At 37.7% G+C, this 15,828-nt stretch overlaps 1 protein-coding gene across 1 annotated transcript in view; it reads right to left on the reverse strand.

Moving 5' to 3' along the window:
* Nucleotides 1–11,924, reverse strand: part of anpep.S (alanyl aminopeptidase, membrane S homeolog) — a 47,600-nt gene extending 35,676 nt beyond the window's left edge. Inside the window, exon 1 of the mRNA XM_041588246.1 lies at nt 11,876–11,924. The gene's annotated coding sequence lies outside the window, so the exon portion shown is untranslated. The remainder of the gene's footprint in view (nt 1–11,875) is intronic.
* Between the last annotated feature and the right edge of the window lie 3,904 nt (nt 11,925–15,828).

Consider the following 15,828-nt stretch of genomic DNA (forward strand, 5'->3'; position numbering starts at 1 on the left):
GTAGCACCAACATCCAGGGCTGAATAAATAAAATAGCCCTATATGCCTGACCTCCAGGGTCCCATGGTTTGCACTTACTTCTCTGTGGAGGCGACTCATGAATCCCAGCTGTACAGACGGTTATCATTTGTTAGTGTGGCACTATATGGGTTGAATTTATCTAGCAGGGGAATTTTTCCACTAATAATGAATTTATACTTCTCTGCTATTGGGGGATAAATTGAGTGTCTGAGTATCCACCTTTTTTCCCCTATTTTGCTTTTATTTATAATAGGTCAGTGCACTGTGCCACTAATATATTCTTGGATAATTTATTGTATGCCCCCTATAGCAATGTTAATTGTTAAAAGGGGAGGGATAACCAAGGTTCATGAATTTAAAGCCACAAATATAATAATTCAACAACATATTTGTACAAATTTGACTGTATGAAAAAACATCTCACAATGAGGCACAGCCATGCAATAATTTCACTGGTATGCTGCTGCCATATTGTTTCCACCAGAGACTGAAAGTTCTTCTTTGGTGTATTCTTACCCCCCCAAGGAAGGTGAGAACATGAGAGGACATTTTAAATCCAACTAAGCAAGATTATAATTCAAATGTCAATATGACTGTTTCTATTTGTTACATTTACAAAAACAAATCTGTTTTTATAAATCAAAGGGAGATGTTACAGTTCTCTTTGCCAATATATTATCTAATAGGAGGAAAGTCTTTCCCCTTTGCCATATTTCACAATAATTAAACATGCTTTGTTCCTGGTAGGAAAGCCAAGAAGAACAGAGCCAAAAACTAGTTCACTGACTATATCTGGGTTTGCCTGTACCGTTTGTTTTAATTGTGTAGGACAGTGAAAAAAACAGTCAAGAATCAGCAGATCTGTATAGTAGATAGGCAACCTTTGGCATGCCATTAACTAAAACACCCAGGCTTGGGAAATAAAGTTTAGATCTGATCCATGCAGCGTAGAAGTTGTACAGGACTAGGGCTGCAGCATCTAAACGAATTCTGGTAACATTCTGTAGAATGATCTCCACCTTTCTAAGAATGCATATATTATTTTTTCTTTGGTTTTGGGAAATTGTAAATGATGCATAAACATTCAGCTCTAGCCAAGAATAATTACAGACTTACATATAATGTTCTTTATTAATTATTCCGAGTTTTAAAGGGAATACTAAATTCATAGGAAACAGTCTTTTTATTCACTATATAACACTAATACATGGATGTATCAAAGCAGGGGTTTAACAGGGGTAAGAGCTATCCCCCCATATCTATAAATTTTTCCAAAAGGCATAAGAAATCTTAAACTGGCCCCTAAGGGACAGATTTAGCAAAATGTGAGATTACCACAGAAAAACTCACCACTTTCTGTATATTCCCATGGGATTTTTATGGGCAGATTTATCAAAGGGTTGAATTAAAAATTCAATAAATTTAGATAAGTGTCGAGTTCATGGGAGTTTATGGGAGTTTTACAAAACTCCATGAATTTGAAATTCGACCCTTTGGGAGCAGCAACTACTTGATACTGACACGTTCCTATGATTTTTATAGGAACATGTCAGTATTGCTTTAAGGAGTGGATTATTAGTGCTCTAATAGCATTGGAGTGGTTGACATTTCTGATAAATATTACCTTCCTTTTACATCGTTACATACTATAGTTACATAGTTAAGTTGGGTTGAAAAAGGCCAACATCTATCAAGTTCAACCCCTCAAAATGAAACCCAGCATCCATACACACACACCCCTCCTTACACTCACATAAACTATATATACCCATTTCTATATTTATTATATACCGGTATTTTAGTATCACAATAGAATTTGATATTGTATGTCCAAGAAATCATCCAAGCCATTCTTAAAGGCATTAACTGAATCAGCCATCACAACATCACCCGGCAGTGCATTCCACAACCTCACTGTCCTGACTGTGAAGAACCCCCTTTGTTGCGTCAAATGAATGTTCTTTTCTTATAGTCTAAAGGGGTGGCCTCTGGTACGGTGATCCACTTTATAGGAAAAAACAATCTCCTGTTATCTGTCTATAATGCCCTATAATGTACTTGTCCACTCACAAGCATCTTTATTTCCAGAGCAAACAACCCCAACCTTGACAGTCTACCCTCATAGTTTAAATCTTTCATCCCTCTAACCAGTTTAGTTGCACATCTCTGCACTCTCTCCAGCTCATTTATATCCCTCTTAAGTAATGCACTGCATACTCCAGATGATGCCTCACCAGGGACCTATAAAGAGGCATAATTATGTTTTCATCCCTTGAGTTAATGCCCTTTTTTTCTATAGGCAGAAATGAACGCTAGCGAAAGTTCACTATGAAATGCTCGCACTGATGAATTAGCGCTACCGAAACTTCGCCAGCGTTCAGCTACAGAGATACAACTTCGCATTTTAGTGAATTAGTGTAGTTGTAACGAATATGCCCCTGAAGAAGTGGCGCGAAGTGTGGCGGAGCCAGTGTCAGACTGGGACACCAGGGGCCCACCCAAAAACCTTTGACCAGGGGCTCACCAATTAATCTTAGACCAGGGGCCCGCTCTTAGTACTATTTTTCCTCTCCTTACTAAACCTCTATTCTCTTTTAGTCTCTTTTTTTACATACTATACTCTATTTTCCATCTATTTAGCCTCTTTGTTCTCATATAAATAGGGAATGGCCATGAAATAGGCCAAATGTTTAGCAGCATTTGGATCCACTGACACCTGGGCCCACCGGGACTTTTCCTGGTCTCCCTGTGGGCCAGTCCGACACTGGGCGGAGCCTTTGCAGGCGAAAATTCACCCTTAAGTGAATTTGCCCCTATGTTTGTTGTAAAACAAATAGGATTTTGACACCATCATGGGGTTACAACAACTTCATGAACTGTTGTCTTTTTTCAAAATGATATTTTTTGTGATTAGCTTTCTCTCAACATTGTTATGTATAAAATCATCCCATACACACAGCACTGATGTATCCAGATGTGAAAAAAGTTTCCCAAGGAGAAAATTGAATCATGTCCGTCTCCACTTCCTCTCCCCTGCTTTAAAAAACTTGGCTCAATATCCCCTTTCTCTTAACACCAGGAATACATTATGTTCTTGACCTTGACAGATAAGTCAGAATGGATACGTCAGGCTTTCAAGTTTAAGGCTAAACTATAGCGAAACAATCCCAGTTTTATACATTCCAAATATTCAGAAGAATCAGCTGAAAGAAATACGTGCATGTAAAAGATCATTTGTATTGGGGATCGTTGGAGAGTGAATTAAACCAAACAATAATATAGCACTCAACTTCACCCCATGTAATGCATACCATTCGTTTTTGGAAAGGCAAATGCATCATTTCACCCCATCACCCCCAACAGTGATTGTGTCCTATGCATTATTTTACTGGGCTCGTTGCACCCCCAGAAGTAAGGGTCACTTTCCATATGTGCTGGTGGTGAAAAGTCAGTCATAGGATATTATCACGGGTTTGTATAAACTGCTGCTAGATAAATAGATTTTTGAAATAATGGCAAGCCTCATATACAGTATTTGCTTGTTTCAGATTTTTCCCAGATATTTTCCAGATTTGTCCCAGTAATGGACATACTTAATTCATGCAAAGCTGTTAAATATATTCTGTAATTCCCAATCTTTTCCTTAAGGGCTACTATACACATAATCTGATTGCTGTATGGTGGATTATAATAAAATAATTTGGGGTTTTGGGCTACTTATACTGCTTCCCGTTGTCATCTGATATGGGAGGGAATCAAAACTCCTGGTGAGCCACAACTATAACATGCAGCTACGAACAGTATTTTGTTATGTTTTTTTGCTGCTGCTTTGCTTTTGATTCTGCTGAACATCAGCATGAAAGTGTATACTTATGTGAAAATCCAGATGTACCAGGAAGAAATGTTGTGCCTTGTGCTTTGTCATCTGTTTCTGATTACAAAAATGAAAAACAGATACTGCATATAAATAACATATTTATTACCTTCAACAGTTGAAAACTTGACCCTTATTCACCTCTGTTATAATACAACATATTTTTGATAAAACCATCCACATCAACCTTCCTCTGATAAACTGTTTGTATTGGGATGAATAGCAAAGCTGTTACTAGAACATTATCTTTGGGATAGCTGTTATTAATTAGTCATTATATAACGATATAAGGGGAAGGAAGGGCACAGAGAAAAAGAAAAGGGCAAGGAGGTCAGCTTAGGTCCAGGCGGAAAATGTCACTCAAAATAGCAAAGTAAAGATAATGAAAAGGAGAGATTAGATACTGAAGGAAAAGTAGAAAAGATTAAGTAGTTTACCAAGGAGTGCAAAGTATCCAGCTGCTTAGAATTACATTTTCCTTCATTATGCTTGAAAAATGGGGGGGACAAAGTTCCCCTTTATAAGCTTAATGGCGGGCTTAAATTTTATAAAGGTGTAGAGTAAATCTATACCTGTAGAAACTGGTTAGAATGAAGGGAGCCTTATTGGGTCAATCTTTTCCCTTCTACCCTTCGGGGCACATTTACAAAGCTCGAGTGAAGGATTCGAATTAAAAAAACTTCGAATTTCGAAGTGTTTTTTGGGCTACTTCGACCATCGAATGGGCTAATTCGACCTTCGACTACGAATCGAACGATTCGAACTAAAAATCGTTTGACTATTCGACCATTCGATAGTCGAAGTACTGTCTCTTTAAGAAAAACTTCGACCCCCTACTTCGGCAGCTAAAAGCTACCGAAGTCAATGTTAGCCTATGGGGAAGGTTGTTCGATCGCAGGATTTGCGCTAAATCGTTCGACTTCAATATTCGAAGTCGAACAATTTTAGTTCCTAGTCGAATATCGAGGGTTAATTAACCCTCGATATTCGACCAATAGTAAATGTGCCCCTTCATGTCACAATGGTTTTATGAGTTATTAGCTTATTCCGTGGGATTAAAAGTGAAAAGCTGTCTTGGAATCAGTTTTTTTTCCGGATTGCAAGATGATCCCTCTTCCCTGTGGGATAAGTATGTGGATTTACATGCTGGAATATGTCCCTTCTCTGAGAAGTGGGTGTCACTGGAGCTTTGTTATACTTCCTCTACAAGAGTGAATACAAACTACAACATAATATATCCACCCAGAAAAATAGCCCAACATTTTTTCAGGTCCAAGATCACCTTCATAAACAAAACCTATTTCCCTTTATCACAGTCTAGAATCAAATAGCTCAACATTTGTTATTTTAACCTGCATAGACAACAATATATATTTCCCAGGGAAGTCAGTCCACCAAGAGGTTAAAAACTGATCCCAATTACCATTGAATCATAAAGAATATACAGGTGAAGAACAAAAGCATTAAGAGCACAGGAAGTGGCAAAGAACGATGCCAGGCATCAAACAAGAATCTTTTGTTCGGATAGTTGAGCAGGAGCAGCCAGGAAGAAACACAAAATCCAATGTGACAATTAACCAAAGGCTTGAACAATATAGTGAATTCACCTAAGTTTAGACAGAAGAGATAAAGAACTAGTTTACGCATACACAAAATGGATTCATGAACATTTAAAGGGTATGTAAAACCTAGGAAACATAATTTTATTGTATATTTGATGGCTTTCACAGCCAACAGCTCTATTCTATTTAAATCAACTATCAAATGAGTCCCAACACAAACAAAACTTAGCTTCCAAGCTCCACCAGTGTGTCATTGAGATGAAGGCAATACTGCAACAACTTTGGGGTGAGGATGTGCCTTGATCTCCAGCCTGTATAGAACCCTGGTCTGTGTAATGATAGCTAAACATGGGCGCTTTCAAAGTTGGGTATGTTAATAGCTCTCATAACCATCTGCCTTTCTTTCTGCTTATACCTTGTTAAGACCAAGTGCCAACATTTCAATATATACATATATATATATATATGTATATATATTGGAATATTACTCCTTTTAATTTTCAATCCAGCAGGAAAATCTTAGTTCCATCTTCATCATCAAAGCAGATAATGTATTTGTCCTGAAGGCTCCATGCAAATATTTTTGCAAAATGAATCACCTCACCAACAACAAATCCACAGCCACAGATAAATATGGCAGAAAGGCTTGATTACTTCTCAAAACAAATAAGGGAAAGTGTGGTTGTGTGGCAGTCATACTAAGATTACCAGGCCAATCCACCCACTCCCTTTTTGCAGATTGTATGGATCCTTCCTAAGAGACATCCTTAGGTATACAGTATAAAGATGCTATAATGCAAAAAAAAAAAAATCGAAATTCATCTAGCATGTGTAGTTTTGCTGGTCATGGGTCTTCTGTGCTCAAATTGTGAGCATGAACATTGTCTAAACTGCCTCCAAACACCCCAATTTGTGCCAGTTGGAATCATGCAAAAATGCCAGCTTAGATGATTTTACATAGTTACATAGGGGAGAAAAAAGACCAAAGTCCATTAAGTTCACCCCTCCAAGTGAAACCCAGCATTCATACATACTGTATACACACTCCCACTGACCCCTCCATACATTCAAATAAACTATATATACTCATATCTATACTAACTATAGATTTTAGTATCACAATATTATGCTTGTTCAAGAAATCCTCCAAGGTTAGGGGAGATTAGTCACCTGGCAACAATCTCCTCTTCTTCAGGGCAACTAATCTCCCAGAACTGCCTCCCCTGCCTTCCCGGCGGCTAAAAAGTAAATCGACGGCAGGATGGCACTTGGAGCAATTAATTTTTGCGCTCCTCTTCAGAAAAGGCGACAGGGCGACGATCCATCATGTGGCGCTTGATTTCTCCTCCCTGGTTATCTCCTATAGAAGGCAGGGAGGAGAAATTTTGCGCCGCACGATGGATCGTCGCCCTGTCGCCTTTTCTGAAGAGGAGCGGAAGCCGAGTATCAGTAAGTTATTTCTTAATAAAGACTTTGCGAATTTAAAGTTAAATGTGTCTTGGGGTTTTTTTTAAAAAAGAAATTATGTTACTGGTTCTTTAACATGTTCTAGTCTCTTTTGAATTTCTATGTGTGTGAATCATGCATTTTAAAAAAATGTTGCTCAATTTTCAGTTGAAATTGCATACTTTAAAGTGAAAACATTTTTTTTTAGTTTTTCCATGCTCAAGCTCATATGACATGATTGGTCAGAATTTGTGTCTATTATTGCTGACATTTCAGTGTACAAAAACACAGTGAATTTACCTTATTTGATCCTCCCACCCCTACCAGCTTGTGCAGTGATCCATGACCTTGCATCATCTGCATCAGGGATTAACCCAAATGAGTATACTGTCATTAATATTAAACATCGAGGGGATTATTTATTAAAGTATGATTTTTTTTCTGCTCGTACTTTTAAATGAAAAAAAAACACAATTTTTTCAGAGAAAAAAAATAGATTTTTTAAATTCCGATGGTGTTAAAAGTCCAATTAAAGAAGTACTCCATCTCAGGCCTGCCGAGATTATGTAGAAGTCAATGGGCAGATGTTTCATTGACATTTTGAAGATAGCCTGATCTGAGCTGGGTTTTGTTCAATAATCCGAAGATTTCATGGTGTTCGGCGATAATCAGAAAAAGTCGCAATTTTTTGGCATCAAATCTGAAAAAGTTGCAGTTTTCAGTGACAAATTAAAAAAATCGTACAATTCAGATTTTTTCATTATTTTATTGAGTCTTTTCCCGCTCAAGAAATTTTAGTGAAAATGTATTGATAAATGGGGGGGGGGGAGTCCATGCGGATTTAGTCAGAGTGGATTTCATAAATATCCCCCTTAAAGTCAATTCAAACTGTAAAGTCAAAGTGATGCAACCCCGCCAGCACACACACACACACTGTAGACCTGTATGGAATGGAGACAATATTGAGACATATTTCATACAATCTACTTGTATTCAGCATTCTTGCTAGACACTGCAGTAGTAGTGATGTTGTATCCTTGTATTACTGCCTAAACAAACATCAAATGGAGGTGACCTCAAACCTTTCAATTGCCAAATTTCATAAGCAGAGCTGGAAGTACTTTCAAACTGTCCTGAATACAAGCAACTAGAGGATGTGGGTAAACCATCCCATGGGCTGACATGGCTATTTACTGTCAAAACAAACAGAAATGCTTAAAAATGTTTTTAATGAAAAGAACATAGATCAAGTGGTGTTAAAGAATAAGTCATGGATTAGAAGAAAAACATAAATTAGCAGATACTGAGTTGCTGTTAGTTACTTCAAAACATGTGTGGCTATTTGATACAAGTTATTTCTGTAAATCAGCAGGTTCTCTTGGCAAATATCAGGAGCAAAGACATAAAGCCCTTGTATTTTATATTATGTTGAAAACAGTCGCTTATCAACCCTTGAACAAATGCATTTCTGGTGGGCCAACAGGGGTGCCGGTCCAGGTGCAATCGCATCCCCAGTAGTTATGGTAGGTCTGTTTTGCATTATTTACACTGGATAATAGATGAAGGGATATGATGACTATGTATAAATAGTGATGGGGAATTTGTGCGAAACGTATTGAAGTCAATGGGCGACAAAATTATTTTGACGCACATCAATTTTGACGCCTGCGACAATTGTTATACATGTGCCTATTTTGTCCGAATGCATTAAAGTCAATGGGTGTCCGAGTAATTCTGACGCACAACAATTTTTTCTGACGCCCATCACTGTGTATAAATATTAATCCATACAATAAACTCTGCTTTATTCTTTCAGTCACATTGCAGTGGCATCCTTTTTAGGGTAGAAAAATGTAATCTTTAGTGGTTGTAATGCCTAAACAACACAAAGAAAAGCTTGGATGTCTTCTTAGTAAATACAGGTTACTGTTTATAAAGGTGATTTGACCTTTTATGTTAACTTCTAGTATATGATAGAATGTTCTATTCCTAGGAACTTTGCAATTGGTCTTCATTTTTTATAGTTTTTTTTTTTTAAATTATTTGCCTTCCACTTTTACATCTTTCCAGCTTTCAAATGGGGGGGGAGGGGTCACAGCAGCTCAAAACTAAGGAAAACAAGACCTTGGCAACCAGACAACTGCTGTAATTCCAAACGAGATAGCTAATGAACAAAAAACTGAAAAACTGACAAAAAATAAATTACAAATAGCCTCAGAATATCAGTGTCTTCATCATACAAAATTTAAAGGTGAACAACCTGTTTAACTCTTAAGCTGGCCATAGATGTTGAGCTTTTTAAAAGATCAGATCCTGATCGTGAGACCACGATCTTCTCAGAACGATCGTACCATCAACTAAAAAGACCAATTTACTAGGAAAACTTAAGGGGAGCTGCCTGCTTGTCCCTGCAAACATAGATAGATTGCACTGGGACCGACAAAGATTTTTTGACCTGGCCGATCAATTTCCCGACAGATGTCGGCCGAAAAATCGTAAGATGTACGATCGTTCGAATACCACTAACCGCACAATAATTTCGAAGGATAGGCCGGGCTTCCCTAAAATCGGTCGTTCGGCAAGAAGAATCGTTGCGTCTATGGGGAGCTTTAGAGCAAACTTGATCCAGAGATCAGACCAATTTGTGTTATTCCTTTACAGAAAGTGAAAAGGGCATATTAGGAAAATCAAAAAAATAGCAGTGTCTGCATTCTTCTTTACAAACATTCACTGTACAAGGTGAAATATGTTTCAAGATTTAGCTTTCCTTTGAATGACTGAACTAATATTTAGTAATCAGTGTTTCTGAGAACTGCTGCACATCTGTGTTACATGGAGTCCACCAACTTCTGGCACCTGTTACATTCCACAATTCCTCTGCATTTCTCGGTTTTGCCTAAAAAACAGCATTTTTGATGTCACCCCACAAATTTTCTACTGGATTAAGGTCCAGGGATTGGGTTGGTCAATCCATAACGTCAATCTTGTTGGTCTGGAACCAAGACGTTGCTCATTTACTGGTGTGTTTGGGGTCGTTGTCTTGTTGAAACAACCATTTCAAGGGAATTTCCTCTTTGCATAAGACAACATGACCTGTTCATGTATTTTGATGTATTGAAACTGATCCATGATCCCTGGTATTTGATAAATAGACCTAACACCATAGTATGAGAAACATCCCCATATCATAATGCTTGTGCCACCATGTTTCACTGTCTTCACACTGTACTGTGACTTGAATTCAGTGTTTGGGGGTTTGTCTGACAAACTGTCTGTGGTCCCTAGACCCACAAAGAACAATCGTGCTTTCATCAGTCTGTCAACAGTCGGTCACCAAAGTGTTGCGCCATTTCTCTTTAGGCCAGTCAGTGTGTTCTTTGGCAAATTGTAACTGCAACATTTATTGCACATATTATGGAATAAATTTGCATAACATTGTTAAGGGTTAATATGTGTGATAGTTGTATTATCGGGTTTGGATTAGTACTTGCCTAATAAATATTCAACACTTTACTTTGTAGTGTTGGATTTAACTTTATGGATAAATTATTAAAAGTGCACATATTCAAAAATACATATCATATGTTCTGGTGAGCTCCAATATTGGTTTTTCTTTACTTACCCCCTTTAAGAACCTTTGGAGATTATGTAATATAAAGCAGAGGCGGGCCGAGACATTTGGGCGCCCAAGGCCGCCCTCTGTAAACTTCCGCCCCCTACTCTGAGTTCTCCACTGCTGCCAGAAACTAAACCCACTCCCTTCCTTTCCTGGCACTTTGCCATTTGCACTAACTAGCCCAATTCCCATGTAGTGGAATGAACAGTGCAATTGTTTCCCTTACTATCAGTTCCTTCCTTTAACTTGCACCCTAGACAGTTGCCTACCCTGCCTACCCCTAGTTCTAGCCCTGATATATATTGCAAAGTTTACTATACTTTTTATTATCTATAGCAACCAGTAGGTAGGATTTCCTGGCTGCCTGTTTATAAGTAAACATATTTTTGATTGCTGTGAGTTACTGTTCCTTGGCATAATTTGTACCTTGCATTACATATGGGGGTTTTCTGGTTACAGTGCTGTGTTTTAACCCATAGAAGCTCTCTATTCACTTGGGTATTTTGGATATCTATCTATCCATACATCCATAGTACATTTGAGCACACAATTTATACTTTGGCAAGCCAAGAGGGCAAAGTACATAATATAGCTATTGGCTCCATTATATATATATCCAAAGCCCCTTGGCACTAAAGGTTCTGCTGTCCAAGGTGCTGAACAGTTACATTCTCTTTTATACCAGAATATGTCCACCAAATGTTTATTAAAAGCTATTAAGTCAAAGTTTATATATCACTCAACATATTACCTGTCACAAAACCGCCTCACTCAACCACACTTAACTCTTGGGTTTGGCTACAAGGGGTTACAATCTGTCTCTCAATCACCTTACACACAGGTTAGACTAACATCAGACACCCCAAAAACACACCAACACCCACAAAGTTCATTCGCTGCCACCATCTATCATTAACAGGCGATAGAAACCTAATGTGACTATTCCCCTGCCCTCTATAACAGGTAATAACTCACACTACACAATACATCAAACACTCTCTCCTATGGTAGTTACTCAGGGTAAGATCCTACAAGTCTAACAAGCACTCCAGCAGCCAAAGGGTTAATCTACATTCAAACACACTTTCCTGCTAGCCGTACAAGTTATCCAACATACAAATAGGCAACTTTCCCTTTCCACACATACGAAGAGTTCATACACGTAGGCACAAGCATTCATATGGGCAATGAGTTTGTTTAGAGCACAAGGACTAACGTATTAAATGATATTTAATATTTAAAAGAAACAGTGCATATGTATATATATATAAATGATATTACAAAGATGACACACAGTTGCAAATACAGTAAATAAAATAAAAGGGAGTAAAAACACAAAGAAAACCCTTACTTTACCAAGTTTTGAAGTTGTCAGTGTATTTCCTCTGAGGCACAAGTTGGAAGCTGGACATACAATCCACTGAAAAAATGGAGCCTCCTTGTATGACAATGTGATAATGGGAATGTCACCTTTTTATTTCCTGCTGGGACACTCCCCTCATTACCTTATGCATGAGGTAGGAGTGCCCAGGAACATGTCATTTATGACCCACTGCAGGGGGTTTGCTACTCTCAGGCAATATTCCCCAATATCCCTAAATATAATATGGGTACTTGCCAGTACCCAATACTATAATAAAAACATGGGCAGGCTGTGATCCATATGTGGGCAAGAAGAACAATACCAAACACTAATAGGTTCCCACTTTCCAGTCCCCCAGGAACCAGCCCTCCTAACAGGTGGGTATAGGCTAGCCCTGTTTGGTATTGTTAGGAAGCATGTGACCTCCTCATAACCAATATGTAAGTTATGAGGTTGTGAATCCTATGACACAGGAGATATGGATACTTTCCTATAATCCATAATTTTCTACTAGCTATCCCCCCCGCTGCTTTAGGTCCATAGCTCTGTTCTTTGATCAGCCGATCAAAGAACAGACTGGCCCAGCTTCCTTGCCCAAATGGTGTGGCTCCAGACCGTCTCAGATGACAGATATGGATGTCACCTTTCCACAGCCCCCTGGTGAGATATACAATTAAGGGTCTCTGTGTGAGCCTGAGACTGAGTAATTAAAGTATTAACTTTTAAAATGCCAGTGCAAGGTGGCCCTGGCATGACATTACCTTATGTAGTATTGAATTTTGGATATTCAACAATAAGCCCATACACGCAATGGGTTAACAGATATCTGCCTTTCCATCAATGGCAACTGTGAAGGTGCAAGCCTGGACAACCTGCCATAAAACAATCCTTGCAGCTACATTTACCTTTGTAAATAAATACCACTTATTTAAAGATCAGACTGTCTCAAGTCATTAGCCTGGCACCCCAAAATAGAGCAGATCCAACACCTTATTAAACTGTCCCATTGGTTCTGGATCATCATTGCATTTAACATAATTAAACATTTTAAAAGTATTATAGGTGGATGTTTTCTTTGTTATCTAATGGTTTATCATGTAAAAACTGATGGACAAGATTCAGTTTGAGGAGGAAAAACTCTTCTCCAAATGCTGTTTTCACAATAGAGTTTTCACGTGATAAACAGTGAGGTACGTGTTTTGGAATGGAGTTGTTCCTCATATTGAATATTGTCCATGACTCACATGATATCTCTTTTTCTCACTGAACTTCATCTGGCAAAAATAGATGGTAGTCAATGGTCCTCATGCAATGATATTTTTGTGGGTTTGTATTGCGGTTGGAAAGAAATAATGTTCCATGAGTGTTTTTGTATAACATTCAGCACTTGTTTTGTGCCATTGAAATATATTGTTACTGACTAAAATGTTGCATTGTCCAGGAAGCAACTTACACTTCCTAAGCAATGACTGTGACTACTATTCCCTGCTCAAACAAGGAAGATAGACAAGGAAGAAAGGCAGTCCTTTCGGTTTAAATGTTACCTTGTGGAGGATAGGAGGCGTGAATTACTGTTGCCAATTATTCAAAAGAAAAGAAAAAGATAGTAAGAGCCCACGTTCTCTCAAATGGATTAACTAACTTATCTAAATTATATAGTGAACCAATGAGTTGATAATTATAAAGTGCTTGTGCTAATAAAAAAGATTTGCTTGATTGATTAAAGCCTTTTGATAGGCTTTAAATAAATAACAAAACAACAAGTTCAGAGAAGCATAAAGTTGCTTTTTCTGTGTATTAAAAATAACCAGTGCCAACTTGTTGATTTATATACTTAATCTATAAGCAATAGATTCAAGATTCCAATAAATTATAAAGTGCAAGTGCTCAACCGTTACTCAGTTGCCGACTGGGTGTGGTTCAAAATAATTAATTTATGCAAGTGCTAGTGTATATATATATATATATATATATATATATATATATATATATATATATATATATATATATATATATATATAAAACAAGGGAAAGTTGTGCTCACCACTATTTTTTAAAACCATTAGGCGGGGGTGCAATGAGGCTGTGACCACAAAATACATATAGTCAAATACAAGAGTCCTCTGCACTCAACCCATTATCAATATATTAAAGACAGCGACATTTTGTGCATACTGCTACTAAAAAATGCCTTACCCTTTAAACAAAACAGGGATTGTTTGTCCATATATTGCAATATATTTAAGCTGGCCAACTACGTCAAAGTCATCCCATATCTGGCCAGTCCTATGCTCAATTTTATCTGATTCATTAAGAATTCTGTTGCTTCATTATACATTTTACAAAGGGACTTGGTTTTACCTGCAACTTAACTTGCTGCTTTCAAAGTAAACCTCCATACTTGGCTGCCCTTTTATTAGACACCAGTGGGATCACCTGACTATAGCTGGGAAGGGTGGGAGCTACAACATGGAGCTGGTCACTGCTCCTGTATAAACTATAACAAACAAGGGAAAGTTGTGCTCACCACTATCTTTTAAAACCATTAGGCGGGGGTGCAATGAGGCTGTGACCACAAAATACATATAGTCAAATACAAGAGTCCTCTGCACTCAACCCATTATCAATATATTAAAGTCAGCGACATTTTGTGCATACTGCTACTGAAAAATGCCTTACCCTTTAAACAAAACAGGGATTGTTTGTCCATATATTGCAATATATTTAAGCTGGCCAACTACGTCAAAGTCATCCCATATCTGGCCAGTCCTGTGCTCAATTTATATATATATATATATAATGTTGGTTCTGGTTCCTTTTTTGTTAAACTATATTATTAATTAATTACCTTGTGATTTTATAATGCACTAGCACAAATTAATTATTTTGAACCACACCCAGTCGGCAACTGAGTAACGGTTGAGCACTTGCACTTTATAATAAATCAACAAGTTGGCACTGGCTATTTTTAATACACAGAAAAAGCAACTTTATGCTTCTCTGAACTTGTTGTTTTGTTATTTATTTAAAGCCTATCAAAAGGCTTTAATCAATCAAGCAAATCTTTTTTATTAGCACAAGCACTTTATAATTATCAACTCATTGGTTCACTATATAATTTAGATAAGTTAGTTAATCCATTTGAGAGTACGGGGGCTCTTACTATCTTTTTCTTTTCTTTAAAACAAGGAAGATAGTTCATAAATGCATCACATCTCAGCCTATTCATCCTCATCACTTTGTAACACATATTGCATTCAGATGCTACATGTAAATTGTAAAAGTCTGTAGTTGTCTGCTGTTTCTAAAACTCAAACATACAATATATTGGGTATCGCTGTACAGGTATTACCTTTTCTACTGAGAGCTGTCATCTTTGTCCATTTCATTTGTTTACCATGCCTTGGTCTCTGGCTTGGGGTGTATTTTCCTTTTAAACCAAAAATGAGTAAAGTATCCTTAAATAGTGGTTGCAATCATTGGGGAAACCTGTGATGCAGATACATTTTACAAAGGAAATTACAAGAAAGAAACTGCATTTAAATTACCTTACATCTGGCCCAGATACACTTTGCCTCCTGACTCATTTTCATTTTAATACACAAGCAGAATAGCAATAATAAAACAAGGCTGTACTCCCTATGTCTGTGACTTTTGGGTACAGTGGTAACAAATGGGATGGGCCTGTCTGAGGCTGTTCCTACATTTGTATATATCGTAACCTGCCTTGGTTGACATGGGACCTAGGTTAAAAAAGGTTGTGGATCCTTGTCCTAAAGAGCACAGGGATATCACAGAGAAAGCAGTTGCCAAGAATGATCAATGACCCTTCAACAGCTTGGCCAGCAAAAAAAGATGCTGGATAGCTGGCCATACTGAAGATACTGCTGAACGCTGCATTAGAGCACAGTGTTCTGTACAGGAAGGGTTTTTTTGTGAGATTGCT

This window comes from Xenopus laevis, chromosome 3S (assembly GCF_017654675.1).
Source record: "Xenopus laevis strain J_2021 chromosome 3S, Xenopus_laevis_v10.1, whole genome shotgun sequence".
Classification (NCBI taxonomy): Eukaryota; Metazoa; Chordata; class Amphibia; order Anura; family Pipidae; genus Xenopus; species Xenopus laevis.